General features: G+C 37.0%; 2 long non-coding RNA genes and 1 other non-coding gene across 3 annotated transcripts; 1 reads left to right on the top strand and 2 right to left on the bottom strand.

Moving 5' to 3' along the window:
• Positions 1-9,940: 9,940 nt before the first annotated feature.
• On the bottom strand, positions 9,941-11,696 carry LOC146949228 (uncharacterized). Its single transcript, XR_015025391.1, has 2 exons — positions 11,581-11,696; positions 9,941-10,175 (listed from the first exon to the last, which is right to left on the bottom strand). It is a non-coding gene; the product is annotated as an uncharacterized LOC146949228 (long non-coding RNA).
• An 8,574-nt stretch (positions 11,697-20,270) lies between these two features.
• On the bottom strand, positions 20,271-22,011 carry LOC146949227 (uncharacterized). Its single transcript, XR_015025390.1, has 2 exons — positions 21,911-22,011; positions 20,271-20,505 (listed from the first exon to the last, which is right to left on the bottom strand). It is a non-coding gene; the product is annotated as an uncharacterized LOC146949227 (long non-coding RNA).
• Positions 22,012-23,013: 1,002 nt separating this feature from the next.
• LOC146949226 (small nucleolar RNA R71) lies at positions 23,014-23,120 on the top strand. The gene has a single exon (XR_015029421.1). It is a non-coding gene; the product is annotated as a small nucleolar RNA R71 (small nucleolar RNA).
• Positions 23,121-23,636: the final 516 nt, after the last annotated feature.

Genomic DNA, 23,636 nt, shown 5'->3' with positions numbered 1-23,636 from the left:
TTCCTTGGCTGCTCTACTACCACAAAGGCATATAGAGTATATAACCTTAGAACTTAGACCATGGAAGAAAACATGCATATCAAGTTTGATGAACTACAAGAACTTGAGAAGCATAGAAGAGATGAAAATGATGAGATACTTGAGACACAACCGATCTCTGAGAAAGTAGATGAGGAAAATCTAATCCCAATACTACTCAATCTCAAAGTCCTCCTAGAAGTTGGAGGTTAGTAGATTATTATCCACATAATCAAATCATTAAGAGTCCTAATGATAAAGACTGACTAGAAGATCCATTAGAGAAGAGTCAAACATGTCTATGATATCTCAAATAGAACCAAAATCTATAGACAGAGCAATCACAGAAGAATCTTGAGTTGGGACTAAGCAAGATGAGTTATCTCAATTTGACAAGAATCAAGATTGGATCAGGTTATACCACTATAGGAACAAGATGGGTGTTCAGAAAAAAAAAACTAGATGAAGAAAGTAAAGTGATCAGAAACAAGGCTAGACTTGTGGCTCAAGGCTACTAAAACGACCAGATTGTTGGACGTTAATGAAAAAAATTCTAAACATAAAAGGCATAATATTTTAAAATAAAAACTAAATAAAATACTCATCTTGCTATAAACTCAATAATAATTTTGTTTCATTATTTAACTTTTACAATAAATCAGAGTCATTATGATTACAAATAAGCAAGTTGTTGCCTAAACAAAAGTACAAAACCTTAAAGTCAATAGTTTTGGTCTTTTTCTACCTAAGACAAAACCCAGTTTGAGGTTGCGATGACATAATATTTGACGTTATTTTAGTTATGTTTTTGAGTCATTTTAGAGTCTAAGGTCAGTTTAAGGTGTTATAGAGGAGTTGATTATGCTTCCAGGGACATTATGTATTATTTTCATTTGAGTGCATGTAATTCTATTTTCTCCAGAAATCGACAACTTCATAGGTGTTTTGAGTCATTTTGGACATAAACCATGTAACTCCGCAAATCAAGACATCACATAGAGTTATGGAGGAAAGAGAATGAAGATAAAAGGGGTTTAATAAGTTTTTTTTTAAGGAAATACAGTGACAGGAAATAGTGTCCAAAATTCAAAGATGAAAACATGGAAGAAGATCACTTAAAAACGAAGAAAAACGGCAATTTCCGCACATTTTCTTGTCCAAGGCACATGGCACCTACAAAGGAGGCAAAATCCTTGCACCATGCACCTCAGCATGATCCCAGACTCATGGTTCCAAGTAATTTTGCCTTCTGGCTTGTTTTTCAAGGTGGACCAAGTAAAGAAAAACCTATAAGCCTAGTTCTAAACTTGCTTATAAATATAGACCCTTGCAAACACTTTTATCATTTAGAAACTTGATGGTGCGAGGTGAAGGCAAGAATCAAAGAAAGCATCTAGTCTTAAGGTACGATTTTCCCTATCTAGTAGCAAAGCAAGCATCTAGTAGTAAGGTATGGTTTCCCCATCTTCATTCTTTAGTAGTAAGATATTTTTTATGTTGCCATGAGCAACTAAACTCTCTTTGATTAGAGTTTTATGATGTACCTCTATTTGTTTGTTTGTTTGAATTAATTAATGTAATTTCTTTATTCAGTTATGATTGACATTATTATATAATTTTCAAGTGCTCCGTCCGTTGTAATGCATGCTTCAAGACCCCTAGACAGAAATAATCGCTAATTGTATCTTATATAGACCTTAGGGAGAACTAAGACCTAGGATTATCTTATATGATCCCTAGGTTAAGGTATATGGCTGACTTACCTTGCTTTAACCCAAACGAAAACTAAAATTGAAAGTTGCTTATATATCTTAATCAAATTAGGGTTTTTAAGTATGATATTAGATTATGAATCACCCTTTGAGTATTTACTTTGTACCACTCTATTTAAGAATAGTTGCCATAAGTAATTTCATAGATTCATCATGGTTTCATAATCAAACTACCGTTTATCAAGTACTTAGTCATAATTGGAATAAAATATTGCATTAAACCGACAAAGAAGACAGAGGGGATTCAAAGAATTCTAATCCTCTTTACTTTTCTGCAAACTACTACTCACATTTAGCACATATTTCAAAAGTGAAAACTTATAAACCCCTTATAAATAAGATTAGTAAATTGTCGAGTTGACGAAAATCCCTTTAGAGACGATAAACTTATCATTATATTATTTGTTACGGTTTTGTACACTTTCGAAATTTGTTAGTGTATGTGAAGGATAATTCTTTTCTTCTATAAGTATCGGATGACCATTTTTAATCAAAAAACAGGATTAAAACTAAAATATGTGAAGTTTATAATATTTATAATTGTTCTAAAAGTGAGAGTGTCATTTTAACTATCATTATAATTGTGAAAATATCATTGTGCTAATAAGTGTGTAAGTCTAGTTATATTAAAGATAACCCTAAGACTAAGCAAGTCAGTTTAATTTTCATTGTATTTCCAAAAGTGCCATCATGTTTATCGTACTATAAGATTATTGTTGTAACCACACTAAAATGGGCACGCTTAAACTTCTTTTTTATTCGATAAACCAAGAGATATATAGGTTACACATCAAGTTGAATCAGAAACATCTCAACTAGATTGACACCTAACTGAAACTCTCCCATCATCTACCGCCTACTCAATATATATTATTAAAAAAGAGAAAAAGTATATACAAGAGAGGGGAACTAGTTCAAAACCCTAAAAAAAAAAAAACAAAAGGAACAACCACATAAAAAAAACTAAGGGAACTGGTAATTAGGCAAACCGTTCTTATCCAAGGGTGTTATAACCATTAGTGGCTAATTTATCCGCACAACAATTTCCTTCATGGTAAATACGAGAACAAACAGAATTGATATCAAGCTGAAGACAATTATGCCAACGGTTACTCAAGCATAATGGAATAATGTTAGGTTTCTTGAAGGCTTGAACAAGGCTCGAAGAATCACTTTCTATCCAAATTCGGTGCAAGGAAAACTCCATTTCTGGAATAAAACCAGTTATTTCAGCTTCAAAAAAAGACATAACACCTAAGTTGCTAGCAAAACAACCCATGAGCGTGCCTCTATGATCACAGAAAATACCTCCACAAGAGGCATGTAAACCAAGCGCAGAACCATTAGTATTAACCTTGGCCCAATTAACGGTTGGTGGTTTCCAAATAACTGTAATAATACCCTAAACTGCCGGTAGGCAGGGGTTATCATGAAATTGCCCAACGAAAAGGCCTCGAAAAAGTACAATAAAAAGTTACCTTTCGAGATGTTTCCACTAAGCACTGTTGAAGAAATAATGTTGGCTTTTTCTGAATGCAGAGAGATTTTTTCAGTGCTGAAGCACATAATATTTTGAGACAACAATGCTTAAACTTTAGTTATCATCTGTATTGTTAACTTGTCTAAAAATATACCTTTCGGTCGTCTTTCAAATTTGAAAAAACAGTAGATTTGAAAGAGAAAAAAAAAACTGAGTACTATTCCTCTTGAAATATTATTCGTATGCACTTTCACTTCACACCTAGCCAAACAAAAGATTTGAAAAAACCACTCTGAGGCATATCAAAACGGAAAAAACAGTGCCGAAAAACCTGAGAGCATTGAGACTTGTGAGTGACCAAATTCAAACTCTAATACAATAGAAGAGAGTCATTAAGAAGACATGTAGGCTTAAGATCCAAACTGCAAGGAGACGGACATTTTTTCACGCCATGGTACAGACTTTCCTATAATAAATATCTCCACTCCAAAGAAAGTTCTTAATCCAATGATCCATCGTATTCAATAATTTATTAGGCCATCTGTAAATATGAAATGAGTAAACCAGAATGACATGGACAATCGACTTGACCAACTACACTCCGCCCATAATTAATAAAAGCCAATTTTTACCTTCATTCTGTCAACAATTTCCTAGAAGTGGCTTCCCTTGAAAATTTGGATAGCCTAAGTATTGAAAGGGGATGACACCAGGCGAGAAACCACAGAGATGAGCTAGCATAAATTTGCGATTAGTAATCATAGCACATGTGAACAATTTACTCTTATCAAAATTCAACATTTGACCATAAGTCTCGTAAAAATGTAAAATGTGTAACAGACATCCAATATTTTTCTTGGAACTGGTACAAAAAATAAGAATATCATCGGCATATGATAGGGCCAAACCGCAAGTGCACGACCTATCGAAGTAATAGTAGTAAGTAGAGTATCGTTCCGCTAGGGAGTTGTTCAATCTAATTAACTTTTAGAAAATGATTAGAGGAGAAAAGAAGTAAGAAGTTTGAGAGTGCAGTTGTTTGAAAGTAAATAGCAATAATAATAAAAAGCCTTGGGATCATTGGTTCATCATAATAACGAATCTTTTCACAAGCAAGCCTTAAACTTATAATTATGTGTTAATCTTAATTACTAAGGACAAGTTTCTCTTTAGCATATCACAGCTCCTCTCGAAGTCAGTGAGTGTATCCCTCCAACAACCACACCTATTCTCATGGGTGATTGCCTTTGGGACCCTTGAAGATCGAAACTTTATGTGTCCCAAGGTTTGCTAGACTATTCTCATGTTTCGCAAACCTTGTCTAAATTCACTTGATCGGATATCAAAGCTCCGCGTTCGCTTTATGAATTGATATCTGTGATGATGAATTGACCATTATCAAACCCTCCGCGTTCGCTTCCACAGTTTGATAATAATTAATTCATGTTAAAACGGTGAATTTAGATTAGGAGTTAAGGTAACAAATAATTAGGGTTTAAGGTTTGGCTTGATCCGGATTACGTCATTAGACTTATCCAACGATCCCAAGACAAAGAAGTCTACTCACTCATGTTCATCGTAGACGTGGGGGAAGACGAGAAAAAGCGATAAAAGTAAATTGCAAGGAACAAAGTAAATAAAGTAAAGAACTTTTATTGAAATAATACTTCAAATATTCAAAGGAAAGGTGAATGTTTATGGTGGAGAGCTACTCTATTTATAGCTTTACAATTGACTTAGAAACTAAGCAACTAAAAGGGCAAAACAGTAAAGCTGCAACGGAGTAACTTGGGCTTGAAGAAAAAGCAGTAAAAGGGGCCTCTGGAGGTGGCACGGCCGTGCCACATGTTGGCACTGGCCGTGCCAAGCTTCTGACTTGGTGGGAACATATTTTTGTTCCGTATCTTCGTATTTTCGCACTATATTTGCTTCAGTCCTCTTTCTTTTGCTCCAAGACACCTTCCACCATATATTCGTTCCTAAAATATAATAAAAAGCAATTTAAAGTAAAATATTCAAAAAGGAAATAACTATGCAATAAAATAAAATCAAATCTTTATAAAACTAAACTAAATAATGCATTAAATTAGACTAATTATTGACTCATCAAACTCCCCCACACTTGAATCTTTGCTTGTCCTCAAGCAAAAGGCAATAGACATAGCAGCAACAAAAGATTAATCATGGCAATATTAAGAACATATGTCTCAAAAGAAAGGTTTTGCTTCAAGTACACTAATTACAATTTCAAACATTTCTCATGAACCTATTCTACCCAACATCAAGTCCCAAGTGAGTGTGTGTGTGCAGTCCAACCCTTTTCTTGCTCCTGTATAAGACAGATATTATGAGGAATAGGTTCTATCCTTAGTGCTAAAGTAACGTAGAAAAGTCCTTTCTTCATTTCATATAAGAGTGATGGGAATTTAAGTTAAAATTAGATTAACAATTAAGCACAAGGGGCTGCAGATGCTTAGGGGCTATCTATCATCGTAGGAAGTCTTCTCGGATGTAATTGTCCTTTCCCCCTAGATTCAAAATCACCCTAAGCAGTGCTGCAAAATTTCCTTTTATTTCATCTCCGCGTAGGAAGTCTTTTTGGATGTAATTGTCCTTTCCCCCTAGCATTGATGAATTTATTTTCTTTAAGTTCAAATTAGGGAGTCACCACCACAATTAGGAAGTTAGGGATTGTCCTATCCCCCACATGTTGGTGCCATTCTCCCGCCCAATTTAACTTTTAACAATTAAGAATATAACATTAAAGCACAATTGATTAATTTTCCACACAAACTTATACTACTCTTACTCTAAAGACTTTAAAGGGTCTAAGTTAATACTAAAGATAGAACGTGATCCTTAAAATACCTATTCATACATTTGCTCAAAGATTGCAACCGGGTGCTTTTCTCATTGGAGAATTTCACAATAAAACAAGATATGGGTATAGCAAGAACACAAAAAACAAAAGAAACCACTTTCATGCACAAGAAACAACCTTTAAAGAAGAGACAAAACAAAAAATTTATGCCATTTTTTTATATTGAAAACAAGCTACTAGTCATGCCTTTTACTATAAAAACAAAACAAAAGAATAAATTTCAAGGGAGTTTGGAAACACTACGACTCTAAAGACTTTATTAAGCTCCCCCCCCCCCCCCCCCCCCCCCCACACACACACACACTTAGGGGAAGCATTGTCCTCAATGATTCAAAAGAAAAAATAAAAGAGAAGAAGGAGAAGAAGTAGAAGAAGAAGGAGTAGAAGAGATAGATAGGAAGAGTTGGAGAGAGATAGAAGAGAGAGGGGAAGGGAGGAAGAGGAAAGCTCACAATGTCTATTGAGGTCCATAAGGAGGACCTTGGAGTTGTAGGTGTTGCATCATCCGGCGAAGCATCTCATTATTTTATTGAGTTAAGCGGTTGCCCCTTTGAACATCGTTCCTTAGTCCGACAATTTCAACACCTTGCCTTTGTTGCTCGGTTCTCACTCTTTCAACTTCATTGTGAATCCATGCCCATCTTTGATCTTCATTGAGCTCACCGGTTTCATGGTCATGGTGTTCCTCTTGGTGCAAATTAGCACCTTCTCCTTCTTCATGGTGCATGTGAGCACCTTCTCCGGCATCATGATCTTGCTCTTCAAGAACCTGCACATCATCAACATACAACCAATTTTCTTCCACCTCGGTGGTAGTCCGAGATGGGTTAGGAAGTAAAAACATGATTGGTACGTTTAGCTTGAGTTGGTAATGGAGGGGTGGACGATGTTTGATGAAATTCATAGCAATGAGGGTTTCTATGTTAAGCCTATTGTTTCCTTCAATTGGTTGGATCCCCTCATCTTCACCTACTCCAAAACACCTAGCTATGTATGTAATGATGCCACCCACCACTATGTCTCCTCTACCGGCCGGTCTAGTATCGACAAAGTCTAGGTAATCAATCAAATAGAAGCTAGTATTGACGGGGTGGTTGTAGAGCATTGCCCATAACTTGAACAACTCATCGGTTCTAGTGTTCCCAAGCTCGGTTCTTCCCCAAATGGTGCAGGCCATCACCCTTTGAAGGTACGTAAGTACGGGGTTGTGAATGTTGCTAGCTTTGTTTGCCCTAGGGACGTATTTGTTAAGACCGGTGATTTGTTTCCAAAATTCAGCTGGTTCATAGTTATCCGGTTTTAGGCTAGGATCCCAATGATCATGAATATACCCCTCATTTGCAAAACCTACGGCTTCACAAAAGTGCTAAAGAGACATAGTATAATCAACATTCATTAACCGGAAAACAACTCTAGGGTCGGGGTTATCAAAATCCAGCTTATCTTTTGTAAAAACAATTGTTTTCATAACCCCGCATAGGTTTCAATATATCAGTCCAACCTAACTTTCCTATCAACCTAGAAACATCTTCGAAAAGCTCTAGCATATCTAAAGTATGAGAATCAGGATACCGAGAAGGATGCAAGGTTTTAGAGATGAGAATTTTATACTTGTCCCGTTGCTTGTTGTCTCGGAATTGGATTCCATGATTCTTAACTTGTGCTTGCTTCTTTGGGGGAGGACCGGAAGAGCTTGCTGGTTCCTTTCCACTTCTTCTTCGTGAAGCCATTTGACCTTGGTTGTGGTTGATATGAAGGTTTAGGGTTTGGGAAGATTTGTGGTGGAAAGGATTGGTTTAGGATTGGGGTTAATGTTTTAGTAAGGTTTATGGGGTTAGATGTGGAGATTGGTTAGGATTTTGTGATGTTTGGTTTGGGTTTTGAAAGATTAGGGTTTTGGTGAATTGTGTGTGTGAGTGGATGAAAGTTGTTTTTGATTGGCGGTTTGTGTTTGTAATGAAGTTTGTGATTGATTGGTGAAAGAATGGAGTGATTTGGTGGAGATTTGATGGAGATATGAAGGTTTGAAGGTTATGGAGGTTTAGAGAGAAGTTTAGAAGATGAAAGAGGTTTGTGGTTTAGAATGAATGGAGAAGAAGAAGAAAAATTGGGTTATAGTTGGGTAGAAATCGGGCACGGCCGTGCCACCCTTGGCACGGGCCGTGCTAACTTACTAACTTCATGCTTCAAAAATTGCTTTGAAAACCTGGCACGGCCGTGCCAGCCTTAGCACGGGCCGTGCCAACCTTCTGGTCCTGGGGCTTCAAAAATTTTCATTCTTTTCGAATCAAACTTGGACAATTACCTACAAAACAACTTAAAACAAAGAAAAACAAACAAAACAAAAGCAATTAAATGCGTGGGTTGCCTCCCACGAAGCGCTCTTTTAGTGTCATTAGCTTGACGGTTAGAAAGAGTCCTTAGAATGGATCAAAGATATCATATTGTGTAGATGACGCTATAAAACGTTCTTTCACATTATGATCGTTAAGCATGCAACAAGAATAAAGAGCGGGACCTTTCATAACGTTTTCCAACTCAAATCCTACCATTGTATCACTCACTTGAAAGACAATCCTACCAAGTTTAACATCTATAAGAGCTCCTGCAGTGGCTAAGAAAGGTCTACCTAGGATTATCGGGACGTCTTCATCCTCTTTGATGTCAATGACTATAAAATCAGTCGGGATGTATATCCCTTCTATCTTAACGAGTATGTCCTCAACAAATCCTATTGGTTTCATGGTAGAACGATCAGCTAGCTTCAATTCTATTTCGGTAGGTTTCAATTCTCCTATCCCTATCCTTTTGAGAAGAGACAAAGGCAGCAAACTAACACTAGTTCCTAAGTCACATAAGGCTTTGTTTATGGTTTCATTCCCAATTTCACATGGTATGGCAAAGCTACCTGGATCTCTAAGCTTAGGGGGTGCTTCTTGAATGATTGCACTAGTGTCCTTAGCCAAAGCTATTGTCTCACTATGCTCTATAGGCCTTTTCTTTGAAAAAATTTCCTTTAAAAACTTGGCATATAGAGGCATCCTAGACAAAGCTTCAGCAAAGGGAAGCTTAATGCAAATCTTCCTAAGTATGTTGACAAATTTTTCAAACTTACCCTCTAGTTTAAGCTTATCAAGATTTAAGGGGGATGGAGTTTTGTTTTCTTCAAGCGGTTTTGCTTCTTCTATCACAATTTTATCCCCTAAAGGCTTGACACTTTCTTTCTCGATGTTTTGAACCTTAGCAATAGTATCTCCTAACTTACTACCCTCAAAAGATATGACATTAACATGAGCTTTAGGGTTGGCTTCGGTTTGACCAGGAAAGAATCCCGGTGCTTGAGAAAGAATGGACACTTGTTGAGCTATTTGGGAGATTTGTGTTTAAAGCATTTTAGAATGAGTAGAGATAGAATCAACTTTGGTATTGAGCTTGGAAAGAGAATCATTCAGAAATCCAGTTTGGTTTTTAAGTTCTTGAAGTTGTTTATTTTGGTTGGCAATAGAGTTTTCCAAAAAAATTTCCAAATTGGATTTCTGAGTGAATCTTTGGTTGTTTGCATAACTGGGTGGTGCTACTTGTCCATAGGGATTTTGGTTTTTGTAAAAATTTTGATTTTGTCTCATCCCTTGGTTGTATTGAGCATAATTCATTTGCTCAACACCGTTAATAGCACTACCTAGTTGGCAATGTAACACCCCGTTTTCCCAACATAAAAATTTCATTTAAAATCAGAGTATTTTGATCACAACGGAATGTCACATACTTCATTTAAAATCATAAAATGGATAATAATAATTATCCTTCAAATTCAACATCATGAAAAATCTTAAACTATTGCAGTGGAAAATAGTTCAACATTTAAAAGTCTTGGCACGCAGGCCTTATTGAAAAATCTCATAAATTAGTTCATAAAAGAGACACGTAAGGAATAGAAGTAAAAGCAAGCCCCCATCCCGTTACGTATCAGAGCACCTAGACACCAACTGAGAGTCCACTCATGAACGCCTCTAATCTTTATTACCTGCACATTACCCACGGTCGAGGCAACATATACGCAGAAGGGGTGAGATTTCATAATCAATACATTAAGCATATAATCCAATAAAATGCATTTAACAACTTAAACATTAATAACATATCAACAATTAACAATTAGCATAATTTTTCATTACATAACAAATACAATCATCAATACCATTACTAATTTTCATCACAAATCATAATCAACTTAACACTCAACTTGACGACACAACTCATCCTTGACCATGCAACTCTATCAACTCAACAACAACTTAACAACACGACTCATCTTTGACCATGCAACTCTATCAACTCGACAACATCTTGACAACTTAAACATCATGAACCTCTTGATATGCAAATGCATGTGGTACCATTCAACAACAAAATGAGCATAATAGGCTCTTCAACGTGTGAGCACAAAGGCTGCCGGGCCTAAAGCCCCCAACTTTAATGAGCACAAAGGCTGCCGGGCCTAAAGCCCCCAACTTTAATGAGCACAAAGGCTGCCGGGCCTAAAGCCCCCAACTTTAATGAGCATGCAATGAACTCGACTTCCAACAACTTAGACAACGACGTGTACAACTCATACGACTCATAATCATGGACAACTTCTTAAATTCCAACAACATAGACCGACTCATGCAACCTCAAGACACTAACAGTCGACAACAGAAAACAGCAGCAACATACAACAATTAACAACGCTTGAATGTGTTAACATTCACATAAAGAATTAATTACATCAATATAAATATCATAAAACATCATTATAGCATTCATGCTGCAACACTTCTAATTTCAGTTACCATAACAGACTTCTGGAGCTTATGAAAGCATCCTAAACAGCTCTCTAACTTACTTCTAAGGTCATCTCAAGACTACACGTGCGAAAGGATCGCATCGGGACAATTTTGGGCAACTAACATCCTAACTCGCAGTGGCGAGTAACTTTGCTCGCAATGGCGAGCAAAGCGCACATTCTGGGATTCCTAAGGTCCTGCTCGCAATGGCGAACTATCTTGCTCGCAATGGCGAGTGTTTGGTTACTCGCAGTTGCGAGTTGTTTTGCTCGCAATGGCGAGCGATGGCTCCTAGCTCGCAATTGCGAGTGTTTTTGTTCGCAGTTGCGAGCGATGAATGTCAGTACGGCCAGAAACCTAAAAATCTCAACTTTTCACCTATTCTCATGTTTCTTTCATCCAATTAGCTTCTAATTATCATCTTAGGCAATATCTAAGGTCTGTACACTAATTTTGCATCATTCTAACATCTTTTCATGGTTCAATCATCAAAATCGATCTTAACCCTAATTCCCAATTCTCACCAAAACTTAACCTAATCATGTTAAATTCATTCTACAGAATTACACCCTTAATAATATTGAAAATTAGTCTCACCCTTACCTGATATGAAGCTTTCGCACAACATAAAGAACTCTACGGCAATAACGCATCCAAGCAACTTAAAAAGGTCATGTCTTCCTTTCATAGAAACTCATGAAGAAGTGCATCGGTTCCCCTTATTTTAATCTTCTATCACTCTTGATTTCCCATAACTGTGTTGCCGCCGCCACTAGTGTTGTTTCTCTCCTATATAATTTTGGGATTTGTTTTTGCGGCTATGAGAAGTACGGGTAAGGGACGTATATATATATATATATATCTTGGGAAGTCAATTGGTGAGAGTGGGCAACAAGTCACACAAAATTGACTTTCGTTTTTTCTTTCTTTCTTCTCAATATCATAAATATATATAATAATATAATTCCCCTAAAAAGGTTTAATAATATAATTGCCTAGAGCTATTTTAATAACACTTAATATTGTTACATTATGGAAAGTAATATTCACAAAATAGCCCCATATCTCAATATTTATTTTATTTCTCATATCTTATTTTATTAAATAATAAAATAAGTCTCAACACCTCATAACATCTCTAAAAATCACAACATCACATAAATCACATAATTTTCATATAAATCATATATCTCTCGTAAAATCACGTAAACCTCATAAATCACTTAAATTCATAAATCATATAAATATATTTCTAAATAATCAAATAATTTACGACGGGCGTTACAACTCTCCCCAACTTAAAGAATTTTCGTCCTCGAAAATTTACCTCTAGCAACAACTCTGGATAAGACTCCATCATAAGGTTGTCTCTAACGTGCACATCATCTCTAGAAATAACATGCGAAGGATCCGCTACATATTTCCGAAGTTGCGACACATGAAACACATCATGTAAATTCGAAAGATGTGGTGGCAAATCAACTCTATAAGCCACCGTGCCAACTCTATCAGATATCTGATAAGGACCAATAAATTTGGGAGTCAACTTCTTTAACCTCAATGCACGACCAACACCGGTCATCGGAGTAACTCTCAAGAACACGTGGTCTCCTTCTTGAAACTCAAGGTCCTTCCTACGCTTATCATGTAACTCTTTTTTTTTTGGGCTCTGCGATGCTTTCATCTTTTCTTGAATCATCTTCACAATGTCTCGAATATAAATTTCCACCAACTGAGCTACAGGAAAACTAATATTGATCGGAATGAAGTGTGCCAACTTCGTCAATCTATCAACAATCACCCAATTAGCGTCATTCCCTTTAGGAGTATTCGGCAAACTCGTCACAGAATCCATGGATATACTATCCCATTTCCATTCTGGTACATCTAACGGTGTCATCAATCCAGCAGGTTTCTGATGTTCTACCTTCGACTTCTGACAAATCAAACAAGAGTACACATATTGTGCTACATCACGTTTCAATCCAGACCACCAAAACAACTTCTTCAAGTCATGATACATCTTTGTAGCTCCCGGATGAATACTTAAGCTACTCCTATGACTCTCTTCAAGAATCATCTTCTTTATCTCATCATTGTCTGGAATACAAATCCTACCTCGAAACTCAACACACTTTGATCATCGACCTTAAAGTCACTATCTTCAGTTTGATTACTAGCAACCAACAGTCTACAAACTTAACATCAACCTTCTGCGCCTCCGTAATACTCTTCAGGAAATCATTATCAATTTTCAGCATTCCTAGCTTAACACTCCGAGATGACATTTCACAAACTAAGCTCAAATCTCTAAACTGTTCCAGCAATTCAAACTCTTTAACCATCATAGCGGACATATGTAAAGTCTTCCTACTTAAGGCATCTGCAACAACATTAGCTTTACCCGGATGATAATTCAAACTAAAGTCATAATATTTCAACAATTCGAGCCACCTTCGCTGTCTCATATTCAATTCCTTCTGATCAAACAAATACTTCAAGCTCTTGTGATCACTAAACACCTCAAATCTCGAACCATACAAGTAATGTCTCCAAATCTTAAGCACAAATACAACTGCAGCTAATTCAAGATCATGAGTAGGATAGTTTCGTTCATGAATTATCAACTGTCTTGATGCATAAGCAATCCCTTTACCATCTTGCATAAGCACACCGCCTAAGCCCAACTTGGACGCATCACAATACACCACAAAAGGTTCATCAGGTCTCGGCAAAATCAAAACTGGAGTCGTCGTCAAACGCTTCTTCAATTCATTAAAATTGTTCTCGCAATGAACATCCCACACAAAGGTTTTACCTTTACACGTCAACTGCGTTAACGGAAGTGCCAACTTAGAAAATCCTTCTATAAATCTTCGGTAGTAACCTGCTAAACCCAAAAAACTTCTAATCTCTGTAACTGACTTAGGAGTCTCCCATTGTGACACTGCTTCAACTTTAGACTGATCGACCGCAATACCACTACCAGAAATAACATGGCCAAGAAAACTTACTTCATTCAACCAGAATTCACACTTAGACAATTTAGCATACAACTTCTTCTCTTTCAGCACTAGCAAGACAATCTTCAAACGTTCCGCATGTTCTTCTTCTGTCTTAAAGTAAATCAACATATCATCGATGAACACAACCACGAAGCTATCCAAAAATGCATGAAAAATGTGATTCATAAACACACTAGGCACATTAGTAACACCAAAAGGCATCACCTTATATTCATAATGTCCATATCGTGTCCTAGAAGCCGTCTTCTTCTTATCTTCATCTTTTACTTTAATCTGGTGATAACCCGACCTCAAGTCAATCTTGCTGAATACACGTGCATCCACTAACTGATCCATCAAGTCATCAATTCTAGGAAGTGGATACCTATTCTTTATAGTTACTTTGTTCAACTGTCGGAAATCATTGCACAACCTCATACTATCATCTTTCTTCCTTACTATCAACACTGGCGCTCCCCAAGGTGAAACACTTGGTCTAATAAACTTTTTATCCATCAAATCTTCCAACTGTTTCTTCAACTCAGCCAACTCAGAAGCTGACATACGATAAGGTGTCATTGACACAGGCTTTGTTCCCGGAACAAGATCAATAGAAAATTCGACCTCTCTCCGGCGGCAGACACTTCCTAATGTGCCGGTAAGATCAACCAACAATCTCTTCAGGAAAACTTCGGGAAATCCTCACACAATTTGCAACTTATCACTCACTGCTTAATTCTCAATAGATAGTGACGCCATCAACGAAAACATCAAAATTCCATCTCGTGCTAACTGCTTCAGCTGCTTAGTAGACAAAAACTCTGCTCCACTTTCTTCTTCGACTGAAGAAGAGTACACCGACTTACTAAAACAATTAATACGAACATGGTTGTACTCCAACCAGTTCATACTAAGGGTTAAACAACAAACAACAAACAGGACAACTTAAATACAGTACAAAACTGTAAAATGACACTACGCGACTCAACTACTTGGCCGGACGGACCGACCTGCTCTGATACCAATTGTAACACCCCGTTTTCCCAACATAAAAATTTCATTTAAAATCAGAGTATTTTGATCACAACGGAATGTCACATACTTCATTTAAAATCATAAAATGGATAATAATAATTATCCTTCAAATTCAACATCATGAAAAATCTTAAACTATTGCAGTGGAAAATAGTTCAACATTTAAAAGTCTTGGCACGCAGGCCTTATTGAAAAATCTCATAAATTAGTTCATAAAAGAGACACGTAAGGAATAGAAGTAAAAGCAAGCCCCCATCCCGTTACGTATCAGAGCACCTAGACACCAACTGGGAGTCCACTCATGAACGCCTCTAATCTTTATTACCTGCACATTACCCACGGTCGAGGCAACATATACGCAGAAGGGGTGAGATTTCATAATCAATACATTAAGCATATAATCCAATAAAATGCATTTAACAACTTAAACATTAATAACATATCAACAATTAACAATTAGCATAATTTTTCATTACATAACAAATACAATCATCAATACCATTACTAATTTTCATCACAAATCATAATCAACTTAACACTCAACTTGACGACACAACTCATCCTTGACCATGCAACTCTATCAACTCAACAACAACTTAACAACACGACTCATCTTTGACCATGCAACTCTATCAACTCGACAACATCTTGACAACTTAAACATCATGAACCTCTTGATATGCAAATGCATGTGGTACCATTCAACAACAAAATGAGCATAATAGGCTCTTCAACGTGTGAGCACAAAGGCTGCCGGGCCTAAAGCCCCCAACTTTAATGAGCACAAAGGCTGCCGGGCCTAAAGCCCCCAACTTTAATGAGCACAAAGGCTGCCGGGCCTAAAGCCCCCAACTTTAATGAGCATGCAATGAACTCGACTTCCAACAACTTAGACAACGACGTGTACAACTCATACGACTCATAATCATGGACAACTTCTTAAATTCCAACAACATAGACCGACTCATGCAACCTCAAGACACTAACAGTCGACAACAGAAAACAGCAGCAACATACAACAATTAACAACGCTTGAATGTGTTAACATTCACATAAAGAATTAATTACATCAATATAAATATCATAAAACATCATTATAGCATTCATGCTGCAACACTTCTAATTTCAGTTACCATAACAGACTTCTGGAGCTTATGAAAGCATCCTAAACAGCTCTCTAACTTACTTCTAAGGTCATCTCAAGACTACACGTGCGAAAGGATCGCATCGGGACAATTTTGGGCAACTAACATCCTAACTCGCAGTGGCGAGTAACTTTGCTCGCAATGGCGAGCAAAGCGCACATTCTGGGATTCCTAAGGTCCTGCTCGCAATGGCGAACTATCTTGCTCGCAATGGCGAGTGTTTGGTTACTCGCAGTTGCGAGTTGTTTTGCTCGCAATGGCGAGCGATGGCTCCTAGCTCGCAATTGCGAGTGTTTTTGTTCGCAGTTGCGAGCGATGAATGTCAGTACGGCCAGAAACCTAAAAATCTCAACTTTTCACCTATTCTCATGTTTCTTTCATCCAATTAGCTTCTAATTATCATCTTAGGCAATATCTAAGGTCTGTACACTAATTTTGCATCATTCTAACATCTTTTCATGGTTCAATCATCAAAATCGATCTTAACCCTAATTCCCAATTCTCACCAAAACTTAACCTAATCATGTTAAATTCATTCTACAGAATTACACCCTTAATAATATTGAAAATTAGTCTCACCCTTACCTGATATGAAGCTTTCGCACAACATAAAGAACTCTACGGCAATAACGCATCCAAGCAACTTAAAAAGGTCATGTCTTCCTTTCATAGAAACTCATGAAGAAGTGCATCGGTTCCCCTTATTTTAATCTTCTATCACTCTTGATTTCCCATAACTGTGTTGCCGCCGCCACTAGTGTTGTTTCTCTCCTATATAATTTTGGGATTTGTTTTTGCGGCTATGAGAAGTACGGGTAAGGGACGTATATATATATATATCTTGGGAAGTCAATTGGTGAGAGTGGGCAACAAGTCACACAAAATTGACTTTCGTTTTTTCTTTCTTTCTTCTCAATATCATAAATATATATAATAATATAATTCCCCTAAAAAGGTTTAATAATATAATTGCCTAGAGCTATTTTAATAACACTTAATATTGTTACATTATGGAAAGTAATATTCACAAAATAGCCCCATATCTCAATATTTATTTTATTTCTCATATCTTATTTTATTAAATAATAAAATAAGTCTCAACACCTCATAACATCTCTAAAAATCACAACATCACATAAATCACATAATTTTCATATAAATCATATATCTCTCGTAAAATCACGTAAACCTCATAAATCACTTAAATTCATAAATCATATAAATATATTTCTAAATAATCAAATAATTTACGACGGGCGTTACAACTCTCCCCAACTTAAAGAATTTTCGTCCTCGAAAATTTACCTCTAGCAACAACTCTGGATAAGACTCCATCATAAGGTTGTCTCTAACGTGCACATCATCTCTAGAAATAACATGCGAAGGATCCGCTACATATTTCCGAAGTTGCGACACATGAAACACATCATGTAAATTCGAAAGATGTGGTGGCAAATCAACTCTATAAGCCACCGTGCCAACTCTATCAGATATCTGATAAGGACCAATAAATTTGGGAGTCAACTTCTTTAACCTCAATGCACGACCAACACCGGTCATCGGAGTAACTCTCAAGAACACGTGGTCTCCTTCTTGAAACTCAAGGTCCTTCCTACGCTTATCATGTAACTCTTTTTTTTTTGGGCTCTGCGATGCTTTCATCTTTTCTTGAATCATCTTCACAATGTCTCGAATATAAATTTCCACCAACTGAGCTACAGGAAAACTAATATTGATCGGAATGAAGTGTGCCAACTTCGTCAATCTATCAACAATCACCCAATTAGCGTCATTCCCTTTAGGAGTATTCGGCAAACTCGTCACAGAATCCATGGATATACTATCCCATTTCCATTCTGGTACATCTAACGGTGTCATCAATCCAGCAGGTTTCTGATGTTCTACCTTCGACTTCTGACAAATCAAACAAGAGTACACATATTGTGCTACATCACGTTTCAATCCAGACCACCAAAACAACTTCTTCAAGTCATGATACATCTTTGTAGCTCCCGGATGAATACTTAAGCTACTCCTATGACTCTCTTCAAGAATCATCTTCTTTATCTCATCATTGTCTGGAATACAAATCCTACCTCGAAACTCAACACACTTTGATCATCGACCTTAAAGTCACTATCTTCAGTTTGATTACTAGCAACCAACAGTCTACAAACTTAACATCAACCTTCTGCGCCTCCGTAATACTCTTCAGGAAATCATTATCAATTTTCAGCATTCCTAGCTTAACACTCCGAGATGACATTTCACAAACTAAGCTCAAATCTCTAAACTGTTCCAGCAATTCAAACTCTTTAACCATCATAGCGGACATATGTAAAGTCTTCCTACTTAAGGCATCTGCAACAACATTAGCTTTACCCGGATGATAATTCAAACTAAAGTCATAATATTTCAACAATTCGAGCCACCTTCGCTGTCTCATATTCAATTCCTTCTGATCAAACAAATACTTCAAGCTCTTGTGATCACTAAACACCTCAAATCTCGAACCATACAAGTAATGTCTCCAAATCTTAAGCACAAATACAACTGCAGCTAATTCAAGATCATGAGTAGGATAGTTTCGTTCATGAATTATCAACTGTCTTGATGCATAAGCAATCCCTTTACCATCTTGCATAAGCACACCGCCTAAGCCCAACTTGGACGCATCACAATACACCACAAAAGGTTCATCAGGTCTCGGCAAAATCAAAACTGGAGTCGTCGTCAAACGCTTCTTCAATTCATTAAAATTGTTCTCGCAATGAACATCCCACACAAAGGTTTTACCTTTACACGTCAACTGCGTTAACGGAAGTGCCAACTTAGAAAATCCTTCTATAAATCTTCGGTAGTAACCTGCTAAACCCAAAAAACTTCTAATCTCTGTAACTGACTTAGGAGTCTCCCATTGTGACACTGCTTCAACTTTAGACTGATCGACCGCAATACCACTACCAGAAATAACATGGCCAAGAAAACTTACTTCATTCAACCAGAATTCACACTTAGACAATTTAGCATACAACTTCTTCTCTTTCAGCACTAGCAAGACAATCTTCAAACGTTCCGCATGTTCTTCTTCTGTCTTAAAGTAAATCAACATATCATCGATGAACACAACCACGAAGCTATCCAAAAATGCATGAAAAATGTGATTCATAAACACACTAGGCACATTAGTAACACCAAAAGGCATCACCTTATATTCATAATGTCCATATCGTGTCCTAGAAGCCGTCTTCTTCTTATCTTCATCTTTTACTTTAATCTGGTGATAACCCGACCTCAAGTCAATCTTGCTGAATACACGTGCATCCACTAACTGATCCATCAAGTCATCAATTCTAGGAAGTGGATACCTATTCTTTATAGTTACTTTGTTCAACTGTCGGAAATCATTGCACAACCTCATACTATCATCTTTCTTCCTTACTATCAACACTGGCGCTCCCCAAGGTGAAACACTTGGTCTAATAAACTTTTTATCCATCAAATCTTCCAACTGTTTCTTCAACTCAGCCAACTCAGAAGCTGACATACGATAAGGTGTCATTGACACAGGCTTTGTTCCCGGAACAAGATCAATAGAAAATTCGACCTCTCTCCGGCGGCAGACACTTCCTAATGTGCCGGTAAGATCAACCAACAATCTCTTCAGGAAAACTTCGGGAAATCCTCACACAATTTGCAACTTATCACTCACTGCTTAATTCTCAATAGATAGTGACGCCATCAACGAAAACATCAAAATTCCATCACGTGCTAACTGCTTCAGCTGCTTAGTAGACAAAAACTCTGCTCCACTTTCTTCTTCGACTGAAGAAGAGTACACCGACTTACTAAAACAATTAATACGAACATGGTTGTACTCCAACCAGTTCATACTAAGGGTTAAACAACAAACAACAAACAGGACAACTTAAATACAGTACAAAACTGTAAAATGACACTACGCGACTCAACTACTTGGCCGGACGGACCGACCTGCTCTGATACCAATTGTAACACCCCGTTTTCCCAACATAAAAATTTCATTTAAAATCAGAGTATTTTGATCACAACGGAATGTCACATACTTCATTTAAAATCATAAAATGGATAATAATAATTATCCTTCAAATTCAACATCATGAAAAATCTTAAACTATTGCAGTGGAAAATAGTTCAACATTTAAAAGTCTTGGCACGCAGGCCTTATTGAAAAATCTCATAAATTAGTTCATAAAAGAGACACGTAAGGAATAGAAGTAAAAGCAAGCCCCCATCCCGTTACGTATCAGAGCACCTAGACACCAACTGAGAGTCCACTCATGAACGCCTCTAATCTTTATTACCTGCACATTACCCACGGTCGAGGCAACATATACGCAGAAGGGGTGAGATTTCATAATCAATACATTAAGCATATAATCCAATAAAATGCATTTAACAACTTAAACATTAATAACATATCAACAATTAACAATTAGCATAATTTTTCATTACATAACAAATACAATCATCAATACCATTACTAATTTTCATCACAAATCATAATCAACTTAACACTCAACTTGACGACACAACTCATCCTTGACCATGCAACTCTATCAACTCAACAACAACTTAACAACACGACTCATCTTTGACCATGCAACTCTATCAACTCGACAACATCTTGACAACTTAAACATCATGAACCTCTTGATATGCAAATGCATGTGGTACCATTCAACAACAAAATGAGCATAATAGGCTCTTCAACGTGTGAGCACAAAGGCTGCCGGGCCTAAAGCCCCCAACTTTAATGAGCACAAAGGCTGCCGGGCCTAAAGCCCCCAACTTTAATGAGCACAAAGGCTGCCGGGCCTAAAGCCCCCAACTTTAATGAGCATGCAATGAACTCGACTTCCAACAACTTAGACAACGACGTGTACAACTCATACGACTCATAATCATGGACAACTTCTTAAATTCCAACAACATAGACCGACTCATGCAACCTCAAGACACTAACAGTCGACAACAGAAAACAGCAGCAACATACAACAATTAACAACGCTTGAATGTGTTAACATTCACATAAAGAATTAATTACATCAATATAAATATCATAAAACATCATTATAGCATTCATGCTGCAACACTTCTAATTTCAGTTACCATAACAGACTTCTGGAGCTTATGAAAGCATCTTAAACAGCTCTCTAACTTACTTCTAAGGTCATCTCAAGACTACACGTGCGAAAGGATCGCATCGGGACAATTTTGGGCAACTAACATCCTAACTCGCAGTGGCGAGTAACTTTGCTCGCAATGGCGAGCAAAGCGCACATTCTGGGATTCCTAAGGTCCTGCTCGCAATGGCGAACTATCTTGCTCGCAATGGCGAGTGTTTGGTTACTCGCAGTTGCGAGTTGTTTTGCTCGCAATGGCGAGCGATGGCTCCTAGCTCGCAATTGCGAGTGTTTTTGTTCGCAGTTGCGAGCGATGAATGTCAGTACGGCCAGAAACCTAAAAATCTCAACTTTTCACCTATTCTCATGTTTCTTTCATCCAATTAGCTTCTAATTATCATCTTAGGCAATATCTAAGGTCTGTACACTAATTTTGCATCATTCTAACATCTTTTCATGGTTCAATCATCAAAATCGATCTTAACTCTAATTCCCAATTCTCACCAAAACTTAACCTAATCATGTTAAATTCATTCTACAGAATTACACCCTTAATAATATTGAAAATTAGTCTCACCCTTACCTGATATGAAGCTTTCGCACAACATAAAGAACTCTACGGCAATAACGCATCCAAGCAACTTAAAAAGGTCATGTCTTCCTTTCATAGAAACTCATGAAGAGGTGCATCGGTTCCCCTTATTTTAATCTTCTATCACTCTTGATTTCCCAAAACTGTGTTGCCGCCGCCACTAGTGTTGTTTCTCTCCTATATAATTTTTGGATTTGTTTTTGCGGCTATGAGAAGTACGGGTAAGGGACATATATATATATATATATATATATATATATATATATATATATATATATATATATATATATATATATATATATATATATATATATCTTGGGAAGTCAATTGGTGAGAGTGGGCAACAAGTCACACAAAATTGACTTTCGTTTTTTCTTTCTTTCTTCTCAATATCATAAATATATATAATAATATAATTCCCCTAAAAAGGTTTAATAATATAATTGCCTAGAGCTATTTTAATAACACTTAATATTGTTACATTATGGAAAGTAATATTCACAAAATAGCCCCATATCTCAATATTTATTTTATTTCTCATATCTTATTTTATTAAATAATAAAATAAGTCTCAACACCTCATAACATCTCTAAAAATCACAACATCACATAAATCACATAATTTTCATATAAATCATATATCTCTCGTAAAATCACGTAAACCTCATAAATCACTTAAATTCATAAATCATATAAATATATTTCTAAATAATCAAATAATTTACGACGGGCGTTACAGGCAATCAACACCAGCATGACCAGTTATACCACAAATTTCACAAGAAGGAGTAGAAGCAGAATTGATAGCACTAACATTGAGTTTTTCAAGTTTTTCGGTTAGTGTATCAATTTAAGAAGCAAGGTGGTCATAGTTAGAGACTTCGTACATACCTGCCTCCTTTTTGGAGGATGAAGAACTAGTGATGGCTCTCTCGTCGGTCCATTTGTAATGATTTTGAGCCATGTCTTCAATCATGGCATACGCCTCCGTGTAGTTCTTGTTCATAAGTGCTCCACCTGCAGCTGCATCAACAGACATCTTAGTGGTATAAGACAAGCCATTATAAAAAGTGTGGACTATAAGCCACTTCTCTAGGCCATGGTGGGGACAAAGTCTTAGCATTTCTTTGAAACACTCCCACGCCTCATAGAGAGATTCCCCATCTTTTTGGTTGAACCGTGTGATTTGGTCTCTAAGTTTAGTGGTTTTAGATGGTGGAAAGAATCGGGCAAGGAATGCTTGCCTCATCTGATCCCATGAAGTAATGGAACCGACTTCGAGGGAATGGAATCAAGCGCTAGCTCTATCCCTTAAGGAAAAGGGAAAGAGATGAAGCCTTACGGCCTCTTGGTTCTCCTTCATGGTTCCACTAATTCGTAGGAAAACAGATATGTGAAGATTGGGATCCTCGGTGGGGGATCCCGAAAATTGGTTTTGCTGCACCAAGTTAAGTAGGGCAGGCTTAATTTCAAAATTGTCATCCTCAACCGTTGGGTACACAATAACAGCTTGTGGCTCAGCCGTAGACGGCGTTGCATACTCTTTGAGAGTGCGATTAGCCATGGCGGTGTTATTTTGTGCGTCTCTCTTTCGTTTATGCAAATACCTTTCGATCTCGTTGATTATTACAACTCGATGCCTCGTTCTTCGCATAAAAAATTGAGAACCCAAGAAGTTAATGATAACAGAAAAATAAAAATAAAAAGAAAAAGAAAG

This window comes from Medicago sativa, chromosome 2 (genome assembly GCF_051527215.1).
Source record: "Medicago sativa cultivar Bolivia chromosome 2, Bolivia_mono, whole genome shotgun sequence".
Lineage (NCBI taxonomy): Eukaryota > Viridiplantae > Streptophyta > Magnoliopsida > Fabales > Fabaceae > Medicago > Medicago sativa.
This window is presented reverse-complemented; position numbering and strand designations above follow the sequence as displayed.